At 42.8% G+C, this 24,891-nt stretch overlaps 1 long non-coding RNA gene across 1 annotated transcript; it reads left to right on the top strand.

Annotated features, from left to right (window-relative positions):
- Positions 1-321: 321 nt before the first annotated feature.
- LOC115481685 lies at positions 322-24,244 on the top strand. Its single transcript, XR_003943988.1, has 3 exons — positions 322-462; positions 10,830-10,899; positions 23,336-24,244. It is a non-coding gene; the product is annotated as an uncharacterized LOC115481685 (long non-coding RNA).
- The last annotated feature ends 647 nt before the right edge of the window (positions 24,245-24,891 follow it).

The raw sequence follows: 24,891 nt of genomic DNA, 5'->3' as shown, positions 1-24,891 counted from the left end.
TCTAATTTCAAGCCATCCTAAGAGCAGTCGCATACCAAAGTTGGGAGATATACACACACCTCCACATAGTACACAAAGTTGAACCTGTCTCAGAGCAGACCTAATTTGTGTGAGAACATATGTGCCCCCCCCCCCCCCCCCCCCCCCCCCCCCCCAGACCCTGGATTGGCTTGACTTTGAAGAGTTGGGCTTTGCAATCTCATGAAAGGCTTTTCAGCTGATGTCAAGAGCTCACAGCAATGCACAGGAAAGATTTGACACCATTGCAGATTTTCATGTTTTTTAAATAATGAATTGAATTTGGCTTGGTTTAACAGTGCTGCTGAAGTTCCGGACAGAGAAAGGAAGGGATCCCTTGCCAGCATCGTATAGCGGGGACAGCGAGGTGTTGTTGCACATCAGGAACAGTGTTATGGAATCTTTGGGTGTTGGCCCCGATCTGATCCCTGATGACTTTACCAGGTACATTTTTTTCCCCTAAATTTACTAGAATTGTTTAATTCAGTGATGGAAGTGAAGGAACACAGCTGTGTTTTATCTTTCCTTACTTCTGCTCATCTGGGAATCATTGCACACTACCCCAGATTTCTTGTTAGTTTTGTCCTACATCTGACTCTCTTGTCCTAAATAAAGCATACAGCATTAAAATATTGCTGTAGAAACATAAATGAATGCAGTCAAGGACCAGAAGGCCCATCTAAATAGCCCAGTTTCATTCCCATTTCTCCAAGGACAAACAAGATAGCAAGACCCCAATGGCACTGGATTTTTGTGAAGGGCTTTTGGGAAATGGGACACACACACACAAATAGGGTGGTTCTGAACATTTCAGCAATTTTATTTTTTTAATTTTATTTTTGTTGCAATTTTCAAATTAACATACAAGGAATCTCACTTGCATAGAAATACAGGAAATATAAAACTAAAAAAAATACTACTCTTGATCACAAATAAAGAATCATTTCAAAATGGAAACATAAACCCAAGTCCACAACATTGCGGGAAGGAGATAAAGTAGAAACTCTCAAGAAACCAGGGTAAAACAAATTATCAATAACATGACGACAGTAAAGGCTAGAAGGTAGCATAGATATCTTCAATCCATAATATATGATACTAAGTCTCGGTCCTATCCAGGGAACTAGAAACCAAACTCTTGCCACTGATGAAGGCAGATAACTGTGATGGCTCATAGAAACGTAGTTTACAGATTTCAACTTAACTACATTTGCACGGATATTTTGGAAAAAATAATGCGCCTGGCTGAAGAACAGCAGGCCGAAATAGCAGGAAATTCCTCCTTATTTTGGGTCTCCATAGTCATCCTATATAATAATTCTCACCTTCAGTGTTCCATTCGTCTTGCTGGCTAAGACCGTGGCTCCTTGGTCTGCTAGGCTCCGTAGCTCAGGCTGTTCTGCGCATGTGTGGGCCCCCCCCCCAGGCGGACGTTCACGTACAACGCCACAGACGGAGGAGGAGGGGTGAAAGGGACAGGGCACAAACAGTCGAGCGACTGATGCCAGAGACGGCACAGGGGCAGAGGCGGAGCTTCATAGAGAGAAAGAGAGCGTCGCGATCTTATAGAAAAACCAGGTACGATCCGCACGGCTTAGACTCTAGTTCCGTTGGGACCTGCACCTTGGAAACTCCGTGGTTGACGGCGACTGGGACCGTTTCACGGAAACAGAGAGGGAGCGAGCGAGGGAGGAGGCAGCCTGAACGTGGGAGGGAGCGAGCGAGGGAGGGAGGCAGCCTGAACGTGGGAGGGAGCGAGTGAGCGAGCAAGCAAGCAAGCGAACCAGCCTGAACGTGGGAGGGAGTGAGCCAGCCAGCTGAATGTTGGAGGGAGCCAGGGAGCCAGCCTGAACGTTGGAGGGACCCAGGGAGGACCCAGGGAGCCAGCCTGAACGTTGGAGGGACCAGGGAGCCAGCCTGAACGTGGAAGGGAGGGAGCCAGCCTGAACGTGGGAGAAATTACACTCTTGCACCTTTGATGACCCGCCCTATAAGGCGTACAAAACCCCAACCTTGGCTGACTTCTAATATCTGCTACCTACATTTCTGTACCCGCTCCGCCGAATGCCTCTGGTGGAAATCTCGGGCCCTTGCTGATTTCTTACACTTTAAGTTCATGCTGACCTCCTTCCAATCTGCTCTTTTACGCGCCAAACAGGATTATTATATCCAACTGACCAACTCTCCTGGCTCTAACCCTCGACTTCTCTTCACCTCATTGAACTCTCTCCTCAAGGTGCCCCCTCCCCCAATTCCCCCTTCATTATCTCCTCAGACCCTTGCTGAATTCTTTCACAACAGGGTTCAAAAGATAAACCTTGAATTCTCTACCTCGCCACCTCTCTCTTCACTAGTCCGTTCCCCTCTCTCTCCTTCCCCTCATTCCTTTTCCTCCTTTCCTGAAGTTACTATAGAGGAAACTACATTTCTCCTTTCTTCCTCAAAATGTACCACCTGTTCCTCTGATCCCATTCCCACCCACCTTCTTAATGCCATCTCATCTGCTCTTATTCCTTTTATCTGTCACATTCTCAACCTCTCACTTTCCACTGCAACTGTCCCTACTGCCTTTAAACATGCTGTTGTCACACCTCTCCTTAAGAAGCCTTCACTCGACCCTACTTGTCCCTCTAATTACCGACCCATCTCCCTCCTCCCTTTTCTCTCCAAATTACTTGTGTGCTGCTCATCACCTGCTGCCTTGATTTTCTCTCCTCACATGCTATTCTTGACCCACTACAATCTGGTTTTCACCCTCTCCACTCAACCTGAAACTGTGCTTACTAAAGTCTCCAATGACCTATTACTGGCTAAATCCAGAGGTCTCTATTCCATCCTCATTCTTCTTGATCTTTCCGCCGCTTTTGACTACTGTCGATCACAGCATACTCCTCGATACCCTGTCCTCACTTGGATTCCAGGGCTCTGTCCTTTCCTGGTTCTCTTCCTACCTCTCCTTCCGCACCTTCAGTGTTCACTCTGGTGGATCCTCTTCTACTTCTATCCCTCTGCCTGTCGGCGTACCTCAGGGTTCTGTTCTTGGTCCCCTCCTCTTTTCTATCTACACTTCTTCCCTTGGTTCACTAATTTCATCTCATGGCTTTTCCTACCATCTCTATGCTGATGACTCCCAAATCTACCTTTCTACCCCTGATATCTCACCTTGCATACAAACCAAAGTTTCAGCGTGCTTGTCTGACATTGCTGTCTAGATATCTCAATGCCACCTGAAATTAAACATGACCAAAACCGAGCTTCTCATTTTTCCCCCCAAACCCACCTCCCCACTTCCCCCCATTTTCTGTTTCTTTTGATGGCTCTCTCATTCTCCCTGTCTCCTCAGCTCGAAACCTTGGGGTCATCTTTGACTCTTCTCCTCTCCTTCTCTGCTCATATCCAGCAGATCGCCAAGACCTGTCGTTTCTTTCTTTACAACATCCGTAAAATCCGCCCCCTTTCTTTCCGAGCACTCTACCAAAACCCTCATCCGCACCCTTGTCACCTCTCGTTTAGACTACTGCAATCTGCTTCTTGCTGGCCTCCCACTTAGTCCACCTCTCCCCTCTCCAATCGGTTCAAAACTCTGCTGCACGTATCGTCTTCCGCCAGGGTCACTTTACTCATACTACCTCTCTCCCTCAAGTCGCTTCACTGCTCCCTATCCGTTTTCGCATCCTATTCAAACTTCTTCTACAAATGTACTCCACTCTGCTGCTCCCCAGTATCTCTCCACACTCGTCCTTGCCCTACACCCTTCCCGTGCACTCCGCTCCATAGATAAATCTTCTTATCTGTTCCCTTCTCCACTACTGCCAACTTCCAGACTTGCGCCGTCTGTCCTCACTGCACCCTACGCCTGGAATAAACTTCCTGAGCCCCTACATCTTGCCCCATCCTTGGCCACCTTTAAATCTAGACTGAAAGCCCACCTCTTTAACATTGCTTTGACTCGTAACCACTTGTAACCACTCGCCTCCACCTACTCTCCTCTCCTCCTTCCTGTACACATTAATTGATTTGATTTGCTTACCTTATTTTTGTCTATTAGATTGTAAGCTTTTTGAGCAAGGACTGTCTTTCTTCTATGTTTGTGCAGCGCTGCGTATGCCTTGTAGCGCTATAGAAATGCTAAATAGTAGTAAGTAGTAATAGTAGTAGGGAGGGAGGGAAACTTCGGTCCCCTGCCACCCTACGCAGCGATTTCTCTTCGTTCCCCAGCCACCCATACCCAGCGATTTCTCTTCGCTCCCATGCCCCCCCTCCAGCCACCCATACCCAGCGATTCTCCTCGCTCCCCTGCCCCCCCTCCAGCCACCCATACCAAGCGATTCTCTTCGCTCCCCTGCCCCCCTCCAGCCACCATACCCAGCGATTCTCTTCGCTCCCATGCCACCTCCAGCCACCCATACCCAGCGATTTCTCTTCGCTCACCCTGCCCCCCTCCAGCCACCCATACCCAGCGATTCTCCTCGCTTCCCTGCCCCCCCTCCAGCCACCCATACCCAGCGATTCTCTTTGCTCCCCTGCCACCCATACCCAGCGATTTCTCTTCGCTCCCCTGCCCCCCCTCCAGCCACCCATACCCAGCGATTTCTCTTCGCTCCCCTGCCCCCCTCCAGCCACCCATACCCAGCGATTCTCTTTGCTCCCCTGCCACCCATACCCAGCGATTTCTCTTCGCTCCCCTGCCCTCCCTCCAGCCACCCATACCCAGTGATTCTCTTCGCTCCCCTGCCACCCATACCCAGCGATTTCTCTTCGCTCCCTTGCCCCCTCCAGCCACCCATACCCAGCGATTTCTCTTCGCTCCCCTGCCCCCCTCCAGCCACCCATACCCAGCGATTCTCTTCTCTCCCCCTGCCCCCCCCCCTCCAGCCACCCATACCCAGCGATTCTCTTCTCTCCCCTGCCCCCCCCCCTCCAGCCACCCATACCCAGCGATTCTCTTCTCTCCCCGCCCCCCCCCCCTCCAGCCACCCATACCCAGCGATTCTCCACGCTCCCCTGCCTTCCAATTTCCTACGGTCTTAATGCAATATTTCACAGTCCACATGTGTTTTAACAACCTTGAATAGTTTTGTATTGGCTGCAAATTTAATCACCTCACTCGTCTTTCCGAATTTCCATATCGTTTATAAATATGTTAAATAGAACCGGTCCCAGTACAGATTCCTGCAGCACTCCACTGTTCACTCTACTCTATTGAGATAAATGACCATTTAACTCTACCCTCTGTTTTCTGTCCAATATCCAATTTCTAATCCACAACAGAACCTTTCCTCCTATTCCATGGATCTTTAATTTTCTCAGGAGTCTCTCATGAGGAACTTTATCAAAAGCTTTCTGAAAACCTAGATACACTACATCAACTGGCTCACCCGTATCCACATGTTTATTCATGCCTTCAAAGAAATGAAGCAAATTCATGAGGCAAGACTTCCCTTGTCAGAACCCATGCTGACTGTCCCATTAAACCATGTTTATCTACGTGTTCTATAATTTTATTCTTTATAATAGTTTCCACCATTTTGCCCAGCACCAACATCAGACTTACCAGTCTATAATTTCCTGGATCACCCCTAGAACCCTGTTTAAAAATCAGCATCACATTGGCCACCCTCCAATCTTCAAGCAAGTTTCTCTTCAGATTCTCTTTTAGCCTTCTTTATTAATGCTTTGCATTTGACTTGCCAGTGCTTATGCTGCTTATTTTCTTCGTTTGGGTCCTTTTTCTGTTCTTTTGGCTCTAATGGCCTCTTTTACTTCACCTTTTAACCATGCTGGCTGACTTTTTTTTTTTCTCTTCTTTCCACCTTTGCAAATATAAGTACATAAGTATTGCCATACTGGGAAGACCAAAGGCCCATCAAGCCCAGCATCCTGTTTCCAACAGTGGCCAATCCAGGTCACAAATACCTGGCAAGATCCCAAAAAGTTCAGAACATTCTATACTGCTTATCTCAGAAATAGTGGATTTTCCCCAAGGCCATTTAATAATGGTCTATGGACTTTTCCTTTAGGAAGCCGTCCAAACCTTTTTTAAACTCTGCTAAGCTAACCGCCTTTACCACGTTCTCTGGCAATAAATTCTAGAGCTTAATTACACGTTGAGTGAAGAAACATTTTCTCCAATTTGTTTTAACTTTACTACATTGTAGCTTCATCACATGTCCCCTAGTCCTAGTATTTTTGGAAAGTGTAAACAGACGCTTCACATTTACCCATTACCCGTTCAACTCCACTCATTATTTTATAGACCTCTATCATATCTCCACTCAGCCGCCTTTTCCCCAAGCTGAAGAGCCCTAGCCGCTTTAGCCTTTCCTCATAGGGAAGTCGTCCCTGGGATGCATCTAGACTGGGCTTCCAAGATGGTATTTTGAATAACGTCCACGCCTGATTTAGTGTCCTAACCTTTGCAGCCAATCCTTTTAGTTTCTTTTTAGCCATTTTCTTCATTTTATTATAGTTGCCCTTTTGAAAATTAAATTCAGCTACAGTAGATTTCTTTTGCGGGTTCATCCCAGATAGTAGCTCAGACTTGATGATATCATCACTGTTTCCCAGGGGACCGAACACTGCCACCTCTCGCATTATGAATTCATGCCACCAAGGACCAGATCCAAAATGGCTCCCTCTCTCATCGATTTCTGGACCTGCAGCTCCAAGAAGCAGTTGTTTATTACATCCAGACATTTTATCTCCCTGGCACTTCCTGATGTAATATTTATCCAGTCAATATTGGGGTCATTGCAAATCACTCATTATTATAGCATTGCCCAAGTTGCCAGCTTTCCTAATCTCTGTAAATAGTTCTTCATCCGTCTATTCGTTCTGTCCCGGCGGATGGTAGTACAGGCCTACAAGAATACTCCTTCCCTTCACACATGGAATTTCTATCCATAATGATTCCACACTGCTATCTGTGTCAGGTGGAATGTTTATTTTATTTGATTCAATTCCCTCTTTAACATATAGTACAACCCCTCCCCCCTCCAATTTGATCCTCTCTTTCATTGTGATACAATTTGTACCCTGTTAACAGGGTGTCCCATTGTCCTCTTTCCACCAAGTCTCTGAGATGCCTATTATATCTACCTCATCATTTAGTGCTATATACTCTAAATCTCCCATCTTATTTTTTAGGCTTCTAGAATTTGTATACAGGCACTTCAAATTGTGTTTTTTTTCCATTGATCTACAAGCTGCTTAGAAGTTGAAGGGGATAATGTGCATCCTTTATCCTGCTCTCTCATTAAGGGAAATGGAACTTGATAAACTGCCTTTCTGAGGTTTTTGCAACTACATTCAAAGCGGTTTACATAATTCATGGGCAATGGAGGGTTAAGTGACTTGCCCAGAGTCACAAGGAGCTGCAGTGGGAATTGAACTCAATTCCCCAGGATCAGAGTCCACTGCAATAACTACTAGGCTACTCCTCCTCTCCAAGCACACCTGGGTTACTTTAATCATTGTTGAAACCTCTGTACTAGGATTCCCTAGATGTCCTCTTTCAATAGTATCCTTCAAGGATATTCCACACCGAACCATACGCTCCTGGGCGACTGTTGGCTTTCCCCCCCATTCTAGTTTAAAAGCTGCTCTATCTCCTTTTTAAAAGTTAGCACCAGCAGCCTGGTTCCATCCCAGTTAAGGTGGAGCCCATCCCTTTGGAACTGTCTCCCCCTTTCCCAGAATGTCGCCCAGTTCCTAACAAATCTGAATCTCTCATCCCTGCACCAGCTTCTCAATCACGCATTGAGACTTCGGAGCACTGCCTGCCTTTTGGGTCCTGTGCGTGGAACGGGGAGCATCTCTTAAAATGTGACCCTATAGGATCTGGACCAGCTTTATACCTAAGAGCCTAAGTTTGGCTTCCAGATCCTGCCTCCCACATTTTCCTATGTCACTGGTACCCACATGTGCCAAAACAGCTGGCTCCTCCCCAGCACTATCTAAGATCCTGTCTAGATGACACATGAGGTTTCAGGCCATCCTGGGGGTGTGGTCTGGTTTGGGCCATTGGGAGATTTCCCGGACTTGAGCATGGTTGAAAAATTGTGCTGATGGTTCCGGAGGTATCAGAGTGCCTTGGGACCACTGCACCACCAATTTTATTTAATTATATAAAGATGGGGAGCATGTTGTGACCCGGGAAGGGTCTTGATTTGTGGCTGCATTTTAAAAATTATACGCAATCATGAATGCGCGAACGCACATGCAAGTGACACACTTTTAATTAAAGTAAGCCCAGTGGTTGCAAGGAGAAGGAGAGGGGACTCTTGTGGACTCTCTGGCGACTCCAGTGACCCTGAAACGGTGCGAAAATTTGTGCAAGCACAGTGAGGTTAACAGAGACCTGCACTGATATCTGCAATCTAAATTGAAGTGTGTGCAAAGTTTTAATATAAAGAATTCAGGTGTGGGAAGCATGTAGATGTTTGCTTTGGCTTCATTTTGACTCTGTTTCTATGCAAATTGGTCCGTTTTTAATAAAGTTCTAATTTGAGTATTTGGGGGTTTAATGCAGATTTTTACATGGTCAGTGTTAGGCCATGGCTCTGACCTGAATTGTGCTATTAGAATTCAAAAATGAGAGTTTAAAGGTTTATTTTTAATATAAAATACAGGTTGGAATGTTAGGAAGTGCTGTGTGATTGTAAGCAGTGCTCTGATTGACTGCACAAGTCACTAAGGGAACCTGTGCAGAAACAGCTTTTGGGAGAGCGACAGTTTTGAAGAAGACAGAAGCACTGAAGAGAGTGTCTGACTCTCTATGGTTTGAAAAAGAATTAGTGAATAAAAATTTGAAGTAGTTTTGCCTGAAAATAAAGATATAAGCTGTCAGAAGTGTGTGAGAGAAAAAAAATGTATATTTTCCAGAGAATTTAAATGAAAAATTGAACTCTGAGGGGAGTTCTGTTGGCTTCAGTTCAAACTAAAAGTTATTTCAAAGGTAAATTTTAATCTGTGACAAAAGGAAATTGTCACTGGCAATAATATATAAATTTTGTCTTAATTACTAAAGAATTTTCAGATCAGAAAGTGATTAAAAAAAAAACCTGTTCTTGACTTTACAATTTTCTTCTGGTAATAAAAATTCAGAAAGGTATATCTCCATATTAAATGAGATTCTCTGTAAATTAAATTTAAAGCATAAAGACCTTTTTAGTTTAATTTGGGTGTGAAGACAAACCAAGGGTCTTGTCTTGAATTTAAAGAAATTGTTGTTACTTTATAGTGATTGTTTTAAAAAGAGTGAGTGAATGTGTGATATTCTGAAGAAGAAGACGGAAGAAACTAAAGAATGATCTGTAGTTGGAGTGAGGGAAAGTAAAATAAAAGTTTTAGTGAGGACATTCAGACAAATTTTTTTCCCGTTTTAAGGGAATTTTGTTTTATTAGGAAAGCTCAGTACAGGTATCCTGTGACAGGCAGGCACATAACAGGAGGCACACACACTGAAGGGAGGAAGTCTCTTTCCTTTTATTTTAATTTGCAGCTAGGATATTAGGGTGAAGATCAACTTCAAGTCATCCAAGACAGATGAAAAATGAATAGCAAGAGAGCCTGAAGAACAAATAAGTAAACAAGAAAAGTAAATTAAATGACATTAGGACATTTAAACACCAAAATAAAAACTTTTCCTGAAATCCATACAGAACTTGAATCTTAACAAAGAAGGTTAGAGGAATGAAATGGTTCTTGAACATATTTTGAGGAGAGTTTAATAAATACACTTAACTTTTATACACTCTGTAGGAGAAAGAAAGAGAAAAAAAAGTTATTTAGAAGTAATTTATTGGATCTTTAAATTTAAAAGTTCTTTAGTATTGTATATTTTCCATATACAATACTTACCTGAATGTTGTTGCTGACTGATTACGTGTAAAGAGAAGGAAATAATTAGAATTGTAGACACTAAAACTGGATCCAAAGTGTTTTAACCCTATTTATTGTATATTTAATAATTTTAACACTTTTTAATTAGAAATACTTTTAAATTATAAGTGCAATAAATGTCACATTAGTATTTTAACGTTACCTTTGTGTGATGAAAAATTTGTAATATCTCTTGATTCTGTAAGCATTTCATCACCCAATCAACAAACATACATATTTTCACCCGATTCCATCTTAAAGGGTGGAGTATTTTCTTTTTGTATCACCTTTCTTCTAAGAGTTGGACTCCAGACTGAGGTAACTCGGCGCACATGACTACATAAAAAAGGTAATAAAGTAAGTCTGAGTTCATCTCTCGGTGGAGAGATTACAAAAGGTTTCTGGAAGAAAAGTCCATAAGCAGAAAAGTAAACTTGGAGAAGACCACTTCTTATCCCGGGGGGTATACCAGGAATTTGTGAAATGGGATACTGGGCTTGATGGAACTTTGCTCTGACCTAGTATGGTGGTTTTTATGTTCAGGTTTTGGATAACGAATACGGACACACATGAACTGTGGGACAGAAGGAAAAGATTTTTGAATTGGGTGTGGCCATAATTTGTTTAATAGATGACTTCAGAATAAGCTAGACACATTAAAACAGTGCAAGGCGGACACTAGCGTTTTGAAGACGAACTGGGGCTGCTTTAATGATTTTTGGCCAGGTCTAGACTGAGTGTAGTATCTTCCACTAAATGGTCCAAAGCAGAGTTCTTTCCCATGCCCACAAGTCATTGTTTGAAATAACACTATGAAAAATGAAGCTGAACTTTCTCCAGAATAATGTTCCTTAACAATAAATGTTTTCTCTTTTTCTTTCTCTCTCTCTCTCTCTCCTTTATCTATTATTTTTTTTGTTTTTTAATAGCTTCTGCTTTTCAGAAATGGCTCCTGTTTGTGCTGTGGTTGGGGGTGTGCTAGCACAGGAAATTGTAAAGGTAAAAGTCCTCCTCCATCCTTCATCTGTTCTTTTTTAATGTACCATAAAGTCACTGCTGCTTACAAGGCATACTCTAGACACCTTCACCCTCCCTATGATGCGGAGGGAAAGATGAAAACCCCCTCAAAACCTTCATGTTGCCAACAGCACCCACATAACTTGAATGCCTCCTTGGGGCTGAAATAGGCAGCAGCAGACCCCAGTTGCTCTCATCACCCATGACACTGCCTGGCCCTTGGCTCCTCCTATGCCATGCTTACACAAAGGAGTGCTAAATGTCAGCAGGGCAGGAGTGATGGGATTGCTTCTGTCTCTTTCAGCCCAATGGGAGGCATCTAGGATAGGGGAGATCTGAGGGCAGGGCATTGGTTATGTGGGAGCAAAGCGTTTGCATATTTCTGCACAAATGTTTTGCCTTGCTAAGTGAGATTTCCAGAGATCATCTTTTGCCAGAATAGTGTGGGGCAGTATCTTTGCCTAATGTTATTTTTCTGCTTTTTAGCAATTTTGACTATTCAAACAAGCTCTTTGTCTAGGACACTTACTTACCTTTGTTTATGGGTGTTGTGATCATTGAGAATTTCTGAAGAAATTGCAAAGGCCATGGTTGTATCAGGAAACATCACTACAGACTGGAAGGATCCCATGCTAAAAAACATGGCTCAGTTCTTTGAGAAGAAGGTTGATTTATTTTACCCCATCTTGCAGATGGGTCTGTTTCATATGTCTGGTTTTGATCAACAAATGATTCCTGGAGCAATACATTATTTCCCATTGTACTGCATTTGCCACTTATTTTTCCTCATTTGCTGATCTAATTTTTTGAAGGTTTTTTTCTCCTGCAAATTCTGTTGCTTCTTTATACTGGTCGACTCTTACTCATTCCTTCTACTCGCCGCAATGTTTGTTCAAGTTTAATGATGAAGACAAATTCTGGGTGTTTACATTCCTATTTCAACACCTTTTGCATATTTGGTTCTGATGATGCTTTTAAGTAAGCCTGAAGGGCTATGACGATAGCTCTATAGGTATAATCTATTTCTTTTTACTTGTTTTATAGACATTTTTATTAAGCACCAAATAAATCAACAAACAAGGCCATAGTGAAGTAGTCCAATGTAATAAAGACACACAAGTGCTGAGAGAACCAAAAAGTCAAATGAGATGAGGTTGGGAATACAAATAAATTTGGTTGAATAATGAGAAAAAGCATACAGTAACTTCTAATTATTTACAGTAACAAATAACACCCCCTTCCTCTCCTATATAATCCTCCATTCCCCTACGAGCACTAACAGCCAGTGATGAGAGAGACATCAAGAGAAAAATCTCCCCTTCCCCCTCAATATAAGCAGTTAAGATGGGCAATTCAATAGGAATGGTTACCAAGTCTTTTCCCACTTGGGAAGAGTATGGTGCTTAAGGGCTAGCAAACGTTTCATATCACAAAAGTACCCCAGCTTAGTAATCTATTTTACCAATGAAGGAACAGAACTTTGCTTCCCATTTTCAGCCAAAGCTATCCTTGCTGTATTGGGTGCAGGTGTGCCTTGGACAGATCTCCAATACGCCTGTGCTTTTACACAAGTCCACCAAATAGTACCAATAGCATCACAGCCCCTCAAACAATATGGAGAAGCCCCTGGAAACATATGGCAAAGTCGGGCAGGAGTAAGGTACCACCTATAAAATAAAAACATTTTATAGCATTTTCCTTTACTGAAACAGCCAAAGAAACTTTTGTTAAAACTTTTTCCAGTTGTCTTCTTGAATAGCGCTTCCTCTCCCAGTTTACTCTATGCAAGTTATAAAGTCTGGCATTTTTACACTGATATTTCTAAAGATATGTAATAAGACCTTCAGTATCTCTAGAGTCTTGCCTTTTGGGAGTCCTCCAAAAAGGACTGGCTCCTGCAAAACCTTCTAATAGAGGGTGTGGACAAGAAGTGTAACTATGGTGTGTGGAAAGCTGATAATCTTTCAGAAGGCTAGGGAAAGGGATCAAAGTATCCTCTTCAAAAAGTTGTCCCTAGGGATAGGCAGGCCACTCCCACCTTTGGAAGAAACAAAGGATTGCCCGTAATCGGGGAATGGTGCAATAAGGGGGACACAAATTTGGAAAAGAGAGAATCCCAATAAGAAAAAGTAGTGTCAACTATGGGGCAAGCACCCAAGCCTAAATTCCTTTGTTTACAAGGGAGCCACAGAAGATGGCTTCATGGTTTTTTTTCAACTGAACCATAATTTGAGGATGATCCTGGAACCACTTAACCGCAGCAAGGGCCTGAGTAGCCCGGTAGTGCCAAAGTAAGCTAGGGACTACAAGGCTCCTCAGCGTCTTATCTTTGTAAAGAAATGATCGAGGAAGGCGGGGCCTTTTGTACCAAATAAATCTAATCGATTTCTGAAGATCGGATAAAAAATATTCTTGATAGCTTAAGGGGTAGCACCTGAAATAAGTATATCAGGTGTGGCAGAACATTAATTTTCAATGTAGCTAAACCACCAAACCATGAGAGATCTTATGTTCTAATAGCCATACTGGTTCAGATCAGTGGTCCATCTAGCCCAGTATACTGCTTCCAACAGTGGCCAATCCAGGTTGCAAGTCCCTGGCAGAAACCCAATTAGTAACAACATTCCATGCTACCAGTCCCAGGGCAAGCAGTGGCATCCCATGTCTGTCTCAACAGCAGACTATGGACTTTCCTCCGGGAATTTGTCCATACCTTTTTTAAAACCCAGAAATGCTAACCGCCATTACCACATCCTCCGGCAACGAGTTCCAGAGCTTAACTATTCTTTGAGTGAAAAAAGATTTCCTTCAATTTGTTTTAAAATGTATTTCCATGTAATTTCATTGAGCATGCCCTGGTCTTTGAATTTTTTGAATGACAGAGAAACCAATTCACCTCCACCTGTTCCACACCACTCAGGATTTTGTAGACCTCAGTTACATCTCCCCTGAGCCGTCTCTTTTCCAAGCTGAAGAGCCCTAACCTCTTTAGCCTTTCCTCATACGGGAGCAGTTCCTTCCCCTCTATCATTTTGGTTGCTCTTCTTTGAACCTTTTCTAATTCCACTATATCTTTTTTGAGATAAGGTGACCAGAATTGAATACGATAATCAATTATTTTGCATCCCTCTCCTAATAATTCTTAGCATCCTGTTTGCTTTTTTGGCCGCTGCCCACACTCGGCAGAAGATTTCAGCGTATTGTCTACAATGACACCTAGGTCTTTTTCTTGATTGCTGACTCCTAAAGTGGATCCTAGCATTAGATAACTATGATTCAGATTATTCTTCCCAATGTTCATCACTTTGCATTTGTCTACATTAAATTTCATCTGCCATTTGGATGCCCAGTCTTCCAGTTTCCTAAGGTTTTCCTCCAATTCTTCACAATCTGCATGCGTTTTGGCAGCTTTGAATAGTTTTGTGTCGTCTGCAGATTTGTTGTCATTTGCAGATTTAATCACCTCACTTGTTCCGATTTCCATGTCATTTATAAATATGTTAAATAGCACCAGTCCCAGTACAGATGCCTGAGGCAATACTTTTCACCCTCCTCCACTGAGAAAATGGCCATTTAATCCTACCTTCTGTTTTCTGTTCAATAACCAATTCCTAATCCACAACAGAACATTGCCCCTATGCCATGACTCTTTAATTTTCTTAGGAGTCTTTCATGAGGAACTTTGTCAAAAGCTTTCTGAAAATCTAAATATGCTACATCAACTGGCTCACCTTTGTCCATGTTTATTCACGCCTTCAAAGAAATGAAGCAGATTGAGGCAAGACCTCCAATAGCAGGATCCATGTTGACTCTGTCCCATTAAACCATGTTTTTCTATGTGTTCTATAATTTTATTCTTCATAATAATTTCCACTATTTTGCCTGGCACTGAAGTCAGGCTTACTGGTCTGTAATTACTCGGATCACCACTGGAACCCTTTTAAAAAAAATTGGCGTCACATTGGCCACCCTCCAGTCCTCATACAAATAGTATATTCAAAATTCCACCCCCACCGCCATCCCCCCATCTCTCCTCCCCAGTCACACAACATATTCCAGTTCCAGGCCAATAAAGACCAAGGAACAACAGAATGCAGTGGAGGTCCTGACTCCCCATGCTGAAAACACCCCCCCTCCCTCATGCATACATTGCTGATGAAAACGAATAAAATATCCCTCTCCACTCAGATCACTAAATCTCAATCTCTTCTTTAAAGAGTAATAAAAAAACCTCAACAGCAACAGAGCAAACAGAAGTCAAACTGTCAGAGTCCTGGTACTCAGTTCAAGCCACCACATCCTGCTGGCTACTATGGAACTGCCGTTTATGTCCTCCGGGGACCTGCTGCCAACGTTGTAGTTTCACTTTAGTTGCAGGTACCACAGTACTTGGGGGCTGCAGTGTAGATGTCAAACCGGCCACATGCAATATGTTCCAGGTATCAACAAGAGTATGGGTATGATGTATTTTATCTGCAATCGCTAAATACAGTGAAAATGGGAATGCCCAATGGTAATTCATTTTAATCAGCAACTCCCGTGCCAGTTTCACTGTGCTGTTGCATCAGCATGTAACTGGATAAATCTTGGTACACTGCAATCTGGGCTGCTTATATTGTGTGCCTTAGTCAAGATGAGCTCTTTATCTGCAAACTTCACAGAATGAGCAGTGATATCCCTGGGCCTATTCTCTTGAGGCCTCCCAAGTGAATGATGTGCTCTTGCCAAACCTCTGGGACCACTCAGAAGCATAGATTCTTTCTGCAGCCTCTATTTTCAAGATCAAGTTTTATACAAGAGTTCTTCATAATGGATATCCAGTTGAGATGGTCGCATCTGAGAGGTGGCAAGATCATCTGCGTGTTCCTCCATCTTTGTCTCCAAATCTTCCACGCGGCCACCCAGCTCCCCGAGATTTGCACTAACATTGTCAATATGCTCAAATATCTATTCTCTGGAGCTCATCCCGGATATCCTGAAGACCTGTTTGAGATTGCAGGGAAGCCCCCTTTTACTTGCCAGCAAGAGAGAGAGTCTGAATCAGACACTGAGTCCTATGCAGAGGAGATGTGGCAATGCACGTTCTTAGTCACATGGTGGCTTGACTGCTGTTCTGCCTCCTTATGTGTAGAATTTAAAGATTTATTCATAGGGTGGGATACCGGTGTCGGAAATGGTATTTCAAGCGGATGAGTCGGAGAAACTTACCGACTTCACAGTAAACCTGGAGGACATAATGGGGCAGTTCAGCAAACTGAAGAGTATCAAATCTCCTGGACCGGATGGTATTCATCCTAGAGTACTGATAGAACTGAAAAATGAGCTTGCGGAGCTACTGTTAGTGATATGCAATTTATCCTTAAAATCCAGCGTGGTACCGGAAGATTGGAGGGTGGCCAATGTAACGCCGATTTTTAAAAAAAGGTTCCTGGGAGATCCGGGAAATTATAGACCGGTGAGTCTGATGTCGGTGCCGGGGAAAATGGTAGAGGCTATTAAAAACAAAATTACAGAGCACATCCAAGGACATGGATTACTGAGACCAAGGCCCAGATGCACTAAACCTTAACGACCCTCTAACAACCCTTTTAACGAAGAAATTCCTAACTGTTGCATGCATTAAAGGCCTTTTTCCGACGAAGCAAGCAGCTAACGAAAACGGAATACAAACGAGTAACTACCATTGTAATGTGGACAATTTGGGATGCACTAACAATACCGACAATTACACTGAGTCATTTACCGCAACAAATTTAATGTATGGTCAGAGCAGTCGTAAAGGCCAGAGCTGTCATCTCCCCGCTTCCCCCGCTCCATAAAAACGCAAGCTGGCATGTTTAAAAACAAAAGTGAGATAAAAAAACAAACACACTTTCCCCTGCATAAAATCTAAACAAAAATCAAAAAAGGATCGGGAGGGGGCAAGGCACTCAGGAGCGTCCTGTATGGACGGCCTTGCCCCCCCCCCCCCCCCCCGAGGTCGCCGCTGTTCCCCGCTTCTCCCTGTATGAAAATAAAAATCAAACTTTTGCAGTGACGGGCCCCCCTCCCTTCCTGTCTCTCTCTTCTCCTCCCACCACTGCTTCGCCACCGCTCCCCCCCTCCACTGGACTCCCCCTCCGCCTTAATGGCCGGCGCAGCACCTCTCACCTGTGTGTGAAGGCGCTGCACGGGATGGAACAGCTGATCGGCGATCGCTTCTGCCTTCACCGACGTCTCTTTCCTTCTTCCTGTGCCCACCCTCCTCTGGAAGAGAGTGAGGGAATTGCAAGCTGTTTACTGGCTTGTATCTTATTCCGTTATGTTAATGCACTCTTCAATATCTGTTTTAGTCTCCTGTAATATTCTTTACTTTTCTCTCAGTGATTATGCTCGATTGTTATGCCTTCCTCTAATACATCATTCTGTTCAAGTTCCTTTATCTCACAATCATCAGTCAGTGATGTCTTCAGTTTTGTTCAATTTTCCTCAAAGGAAAGTTGCCTTAGCACGTTGTTCAGACCAAAGTCAGTGTAATCTAAAGTTTTTAAATACACTGAATTATTTTGCTAATCGTTGATCACTGGAACTATAGAGCTTCAGGTCCATCAACACACGGTAAGCAACTGCTCAAATTCATTGACCAAACTCATGCTGTACATTCCAATCAAATTGGCTTTTGGCCACATCTCACCACCTGCATTATCTGTCACCTAAGTCAAGCTAAATCTGTTAACCTCTTTTCTATTGACCGCTGTTTTCAACATGATTGACCATTCCCTTCTACTACACCATCTTCAGAGGGATGACACCTACATCCTTTTCCTGGGCGGCGACGCCTAATGTGAAACCTTTCATCACGTAACTATAGTTTGGGTTCCTTTTTCCCATTACATTAAGTCATTTGCCATTTGGATGCCCAGTCTCCAAGTCTTTTAAGGTCCTCTTGCAATTTTTCTCAATCCTCTTGTGATTTAACAACTTTGAATAACTTTGTGTCATCAGTAAATTTAATTATCTCACTAGTTATTCCCATCTGTAGATCATTTATAAATGTTAAAAAGCAGCGGTCCCAGCACAAACCCCTGGGGAACCCCACTATCTACCCTTTCCCAATGAGAATATGGACCATTTAATCCTACTCTGTTTTCTCTCTTTTAACCAGTTTTTAATCCACAATACCTCCCCATCCCATGATTTTCTAATTTCCTCAAAAATCTTTCATGAGGTACTTTGTCAAATGCCTTTTTAAAATCCAAATACACAATATTGACCGGCTCACCTTTATCCACATGCTTATTCACTTTAAAGAAATGTAGTAAATTGGTGAGGCAAGATTCCCCCTGACTAACTCTGTTAGCTTTGTCTCATTAATCCATGCTTATGTATATGCTCTGTAATTTTGTTCTTTATAATAGTTTCTAACATTTTCCCGACTCCGTCAGGCTCACTTGGGTTACCTCTGGAACCCTTTTTAAAAATTGGTATTACACTGGTCATCCTCTAGTCTTCCAGTACCATGCTTGATTTTGAAGATGAATTGCATCTTGCTAAGAATAGCTCTGCAAGTTCATTTTTCTATTCTATCAGTACTCTAGTATGTGTACCATCTGGTCCAGGCAATTTGCTACTCTTCAATTTGTGAAATTGCTCCATTACATCTTCCATGTTTACAGAGATTTGTTTCAGTTTCTCTGACTCATCAGCATTGAATACCATTTCTGGCACCAGTATCTGTCCCACATCTTCCTCGGTGAAGACTGAAGCAAAGAATTCATTAAATCTCTCCACTATGGCCTTGTCTTCCCTGATTGCCCCTTTTATCCTTCGGTCATCTAGTGGTCCAACTGATTCTTTTGCTGGTTTCATGCTTCTAATATACCTAAAAAAATTATGTTTCTGTGTTTTTGGGCACCCTGACATAGTAGCCCTGACAAAACAGCCTTGTAACAAAACAGCCCTTGTCTAAACAGCCCCTAACAAAATAGCCCTAGACAAAATTGCCCCCTAAAAAAAAAATAACACACCACAAAAAAAGATGATAAACTACAAGTGAAATCTTCACTGATAAAGGCTCCTACCAGCATTGCATTGTATAAAGCGCATATAAATAAACAAAATTCTATATTTACCAACTGGTATTCATGATCTGTTCTGCTGTTTAAGGAAACTATTCTTCCATCAACATGCTAATTAAAGAAAAACAAAACAAAACAATATTGTCATCATTTTCGTAGTCTTGCCAACCTTAACCAGTTTAGCAAGGTAAGATTATTAGGAAAAAAAATGCAGTGTTCCACAAGGTAAGTTCTCCCCCTGTCTGGTACTGTTCGGGTTACTTTGTCAGAGGCCATATTCTGGGCAGTCTGATTAGGCTGTTTTGTCGGGGGGGGGGGGGTAATTTGTCAGGGGCTATATTGTGGGCAGGCTGTTTTGACAGTGGCTGTTGGGAGCTTTTTTTGTCAGGGCTATTTTGACTGGGTACCAAATGCAGTCTTCTGAGAGGCGTACCGCTCTTGGCTGTTTCACTTCTTACCTCTCAGATCGTTCCTACACTGTTCATCTCCCTGATTCTGCCTCCATGCCGTTCTCTCTGGTTGCTGGTGTACCTCAAGGGTCAATTCTCTCTCCTGCTCTTTTTGATATCTTCTTGTCACCATTACTGACACTTCTTCAGTCCTTAGACTGTGTTTGTTTATACTGATGATATACAGGTTCTCAGTATTGTTGACCCTATTGATCATCCCTTGCAGATGAGTTCTCTTACTCAAAAACTTACTAAAGTTATATCTTGGCTCCAGATTCCCAAATCCTGATAAATCATGGGCAGTTCTGTTCACTACCTGTGCTAACAAAGTACTAGCTGCACCTGTTGTCTTAGGCTCCGTGCCTGTTCCACTAGTCAGTAACATCAGAATCCTGGGTGTCCTTATTTATAACTGTTTCATTTGCCTCCCTCCTCTCCTTGATATCCTCAGTGATACAGCGCTCATTTTACAAGCCTAGACTGATTCGTTCTATTCGCCCTTTTCTTTATTCTTCTGCATTGAACATTTTAGTTCACTCTTTAGTCATTTCCCAGCTTGACTACTGTAGTGCTCTGTACATGAGAATCAAAATGAAAGAGCTTAGACTTCTACAACTTATTCTAAACATAGTCATCAAGTTGTTTACTTGACATAAGAAATACGTTCATATTGCTCCTCTTCTGAAAGATGTCCACTGGCTGCCACTTTCTCATCGGCTCACTTATAAACTCCTAGTCTAGGTATACAAAGTCTGCTTTGCTGGTGAGTCCTCTCCTGCCTTCTGACTCCTTTTTGTTCCTCTAGGACCCTGCGTTCCTTGCATTACAATCGATTCGTTGCCCCCTCTTTTTGCGAGATCCATTATCCTTCCTCTTTGTAGATGCCTATGGCTGATCGCTGAGATGTCGTTAGTGCACCGCATACTGCGCTACCTATTGTGTTTTCCCTTCCCTACTTTTCTTGCTGATATTATAGATCCTCCTTTTCCATATTGTTGCGAGCCTGGTATATTCTTTTCCTACTTCCTATTCTCTCTTTCTAGATTGTAAGCCACTCAGATGCCTGTTTGATAGGCAGAATAGAATGCCCCTATATTAAACTTGAAACTTGTTGTAACGTGTGGATCATTACTATCTTTTTTTGTTTTGGTTTTTTTTTTGAGGAGCACATTGTCTAAAACAAGCTTGGAGACAAATTATCTGGAGACAGGGCCATATAACTGTCTCTCGTCATTTTCAGCCCTTAGTTCAGGGAAAGAAGGTCTCTATTCTATTGGGTACTGCTGTAGCTTATACAAACAGAGGCACTAGGATACCTCATCTGATGTAGGAGGCAGCTGTTCTCTTGGCTTGGGAAGATTGTATTGGGCATAGATTATGTCCAGGTAGAGTTCTTGAGCGGAAGTGCCCTAGACTGGGAAGAATGGAAGGTTTTTAGATGAAGCATTTGCCAGGATAATGTGTAAATACGGCAAGTCCCAGGTGGATTTCACTGCCACCTTACTAAATTCCAAGATGTAGACCTCCAGCAGAAGAAAGGAATTAGGAGCCAAGGGTATAGATATGTTAGTCAAGCCTTGGCCAGTTGACATCCTTCTTTGTATCTTTCCTCTATGGTGCCAGTGGGGGCAGAGTGTTAGCTGTGGATAAGTTGTGCCTGGTTCTTCTAATTTGCCCCAGGCTGACTTGAAAAGCCTTGGTAAGTGGGAGATTCTCTCTCTGTCTCTCAGAGCAGAGGCCTTCTTCACTAGGTTCTAGTTCTCCTAGAGTAACTGGTTTTTGTTCTGTTGCAGTCCTGCTATTGAAAGGGTTAGACTGAAGAAGAGAGGATACTCTGCATTGATGATGGTATCCCATTTGAATGCCCAGAAACCATCTGTCTCATTTGTGCAAATTCTAACATACATTACCTTTGAAAGCTTGATGTCTGCAGGAGTCTGTCCTCTGAAGACTCCTATGCCCTCTATCCTGCCCTTTCTTCAGGGATTTTGGACAGGGGATTAATCTATACTTGAATACAGCTAATTGTACTGATTTTTTTTACAGGGGAGAAGTTCAAGGAAATGCTCTGGCATCTCACAGAGATGATACTGTTACTCAGAGGGGTCAAATATGCTGTCCCTCATTTTCTACCAATAATCCTGCCATGGGATCGCAAGCTAGTTATTGGAGTTTTTCTCTCTTCCTCTTTTCAAGTACTCCAGTCAACCTCTGCTGAGGATTTGCTACTCAAAACCGTGTTCTTGACAGCTGTCTGCTCAACTTGGCAAATTTCTGAGGAGAAAGTAACCATCTGACCTACAGTAGTTTCTCATCTGAACCAGACCATTTCTTTTTAGCCTTTTGGAGGAAATAATATGTGGTGGAACAACGAAGCCCTTGACTCTCATGTGCATAGCATACTTAAGGTCACTAATCCCTTTCAAAAACGTAATGGATTTTGTGCTGTTTACTAGCAAAGAAAGGGGGAAGCAGCATCCACAGTCAGAATTTCTAGATGGAAAGAAGTATTGCTTCAGCGTAGATTGAGGGCGTGTGTGCTCATTCATTTAGGGTTGAGGCCTTCTCTGGGGTGGGGTGTATTCATTTTCCGCAGGGGGCAGTGGTGTGATCTTCTCTGCATTCTCCAAGCACCATAGATTGGATGCTCATGCCAGGGAAGACTGCCTTTGGTATATGTGTTCTAGAGTCACCTTGACTTCCTGCCACTCAGTCTGCTTCTGCTAGGTTGCTCTGGTAATGGCAGTGAGGAAGGAGAATTTTTAAACTTTAACTGTTATTTCCTTTCCTTGATTTACCACATTAGCCTAGAACCCACCCAGGAAGGTCATGATTCTGTGCTCAGTCCTTCCAGTGAAAGGAAGAACGCTTTGCTGTTTGTTTTTATTTGTACTTCTCTCAAGGTGTATTCAGTATTCGTGTCTCTGAAAGACCTAATTGGTGATAGTCTGGGTTTGGACTTTGATATGAGTATACTGACGGAATTTCTAGCAGCTTCAGCTTTACAGGAGAATAATCAGCTTGAATTTTGTTCTGTTCCCCTCTGCTGGCAGAGGAACATAACATGCTACTACTACTACTACTATTTAGCATTTCTATAGTGCTACAAGGCATACGCAGCGCTGTACAAACATAGAAGAAAGACAGTCCCTGCTCAAAGAGCTTACAATCTAATAGACAAAAAATAAATAAAGTAATCAAATCAATTAATGTGAACGGGAAGGAAGAGAGGAGGGTAGGTGGAGGCGAGTGGTTACAAGTGGTTACGAGTCAAAAGCAATGTTAAAGAGGTGGGTTTTCAGTCTAGATTTAAAGGTGGCCAAGGATGGGGCAAGACGTAGGGGCTCAGGAAGTTTATTCCAGGCGTAGGGTGCAGCGAGACAGAAGGCGCGAAGTCTGGAGTTGGCAGTAGTGGAGAAGGGAACAGATAAGAAGGATTTATCCATGGAGCGGAGTGCACGGGAAGGGGTGTAGGGAAGGACGAGTGTGGAGAGATACTGGGGAGCAGCAGAGTGAATACATTTATAGGTTAGTAGAAGAAGTTTGAACAGGATGCGAAAACGGATAGGGAGCCAGTGAAGGGTCTTGAGGAGAGGGGTAGTATGAGTAAAGCGACCCTGGCGGAAAATGAGACGGGCAGCAGAGTTTTGAACATGCTCATCTGGACTGATGTGGTAAGATCCAAGGGAAGGAAACTAACACTTTTGGTTGTTGTAATGCTTGCAGGGTAGATGTTGCTCTCTTGCCCGCCATCTTAGAATTGTCTAGTGAAAAAAGAGTGGGACAGTCTGATCATTTAGTTCAGTTTTAATTAAAAAAAAAGTTGACCTGGAAATGTCTTCCTTGTCCCCCACATCCTCCCCATACTCCATATTACCCTTCTTTTGGCTCACTTGAATTTTTCCTCTGCAGGCCTTATCACAGAGAGACCCACCTCACAACAACCTCTTCTTCTTTGATGGAATTAAAGGCAACGGGATTGTGGACTGCATGGGTCCCAAATGAGGGCAGTATTCCCGGTTCTGGTCAGAAGCCTGAAGACAGGAACCACAGGCCGTGTAATTTTGCCTCTCAGTGTACGAAGGAGTGGCTGCTCTGCTCATCAACAAGCAGCTTAAAATTGCTACTAGTTTAATTTCAACTGTTTTTCTGTCTTCCAAATGTCACTGTAGAGTAGCAATGAAATGGAACACTGACGCTGAGTAGTAGAAATAGTGTAATGATTTTAAATGGAGCAGATGGGAGCTGAGTTGGAATTGCTGCAGGGCATTGCTCAGAAGCCTCTTGTATGAGAATAAGGTTTAGGTTTATTCACTATTAGTTGATGGCATGTTTAGCAGTGGTAAGATCCTGTGAAACCTGCTGGATCTCCTGCCTCTCATCTGTGCTTAAAAGGAAAATAGAATGTAGTGGTAATCTTGCCCGTGTCAACAGCTTTATGGCCTGTGGTTCCGGGTACCTGTCTGACAGGAAGCAGCTATCTAGTTGTGGGGATTATTATTTAACTGCAAACGGGGCATTACAAATGGGTGGCTGTAATAAAACATTTTAGTGTAAGTTATGTATCACCAGCTCTATTGTGTTAAATGGGGTTGCAATTTATAATGTATAAGTGTGCTGACACAGTGGTGAGTTTTATTACATTGGCCATTAATGCAGCTCTTTACAGTTTACGCTGAAGTTATAAACCTGCCTACTCCATGATCTCTCCTCTTTCCTCTGTCAGTCTTATTCTTGCTTCCCTCTTTTTTTGCCCAGACATTTTTGTATTTTTCAATTTTTTAAACAAGTGTAAAAAAAAGCTAAGTTTTTGGATTAAAAATGTTAAAAGTGGTGTATGTTGTATGTGTATCTGAGCAGTGTTGACCTCTGGAGTATTAATGGGGTGGGCTGGTTCATGATTCACTGCTGTAGACATTTCACCGGGGAAGGAGTAAAAAGCAAGGATGATGCCTACAGCTTGATTTTTTTTTTTAGTAGTAAGCAGAATTTGACTGCTATAATTACACAAAAAGCATAAGGGAATACCTGCGTTAGCCACAGAAATGTTTTTTTTAATGAAATTGTTCCTGCACACCTGCTATGCAGGTAGATATTTGCTTATTTGAAGAGTTGTTCCCAGGGCTGGGGTATGGTTTATTGTAAGCATTTATATTTTATCCCTTCACTACAGTAACTTTCAGAGTGGATTTCAGTCAATGAAGTACACAGCAAGGAAAACACTAATTAAATATATATTGGTATTTTCTTTTTTAATTGAAGTCTCAAAATTATATGCATGTTGTAAGCTAGAGAGAGCAAGACCTTCCCAGCCAGGTTTGTTTTCAGGGTATCCACAATAATAGGCATGAAAGATTGTGAATATACTGAAAACCTGAGTGGCTTGAAATACAGCTTGTTCTACTCCTTCCAGCCCCCCCCCCCCCCCAACCTCCAAAAATAAAATGATCTATATAATTGAAAAGCAC

Source organism: Microcaecilia unicolor, chromosome 1, assembly GCF_901765095.1.
Source record: "Microcaecilia unicolor chromosome 1, aMicUni1.1, whole genome shotgun sequence".
NCBI classification, from domain to species: Eukaryota; Metazoa; Chordata; class Amphibia; order Gymnophiona; family Siphonopidae; genus Microcaecilia; species Microcaecilia unicolor.
Note: the sequence above shows the minus strand (reverse complement) of the source record. Positions and strands in the feature narration are given on the sequence as shown.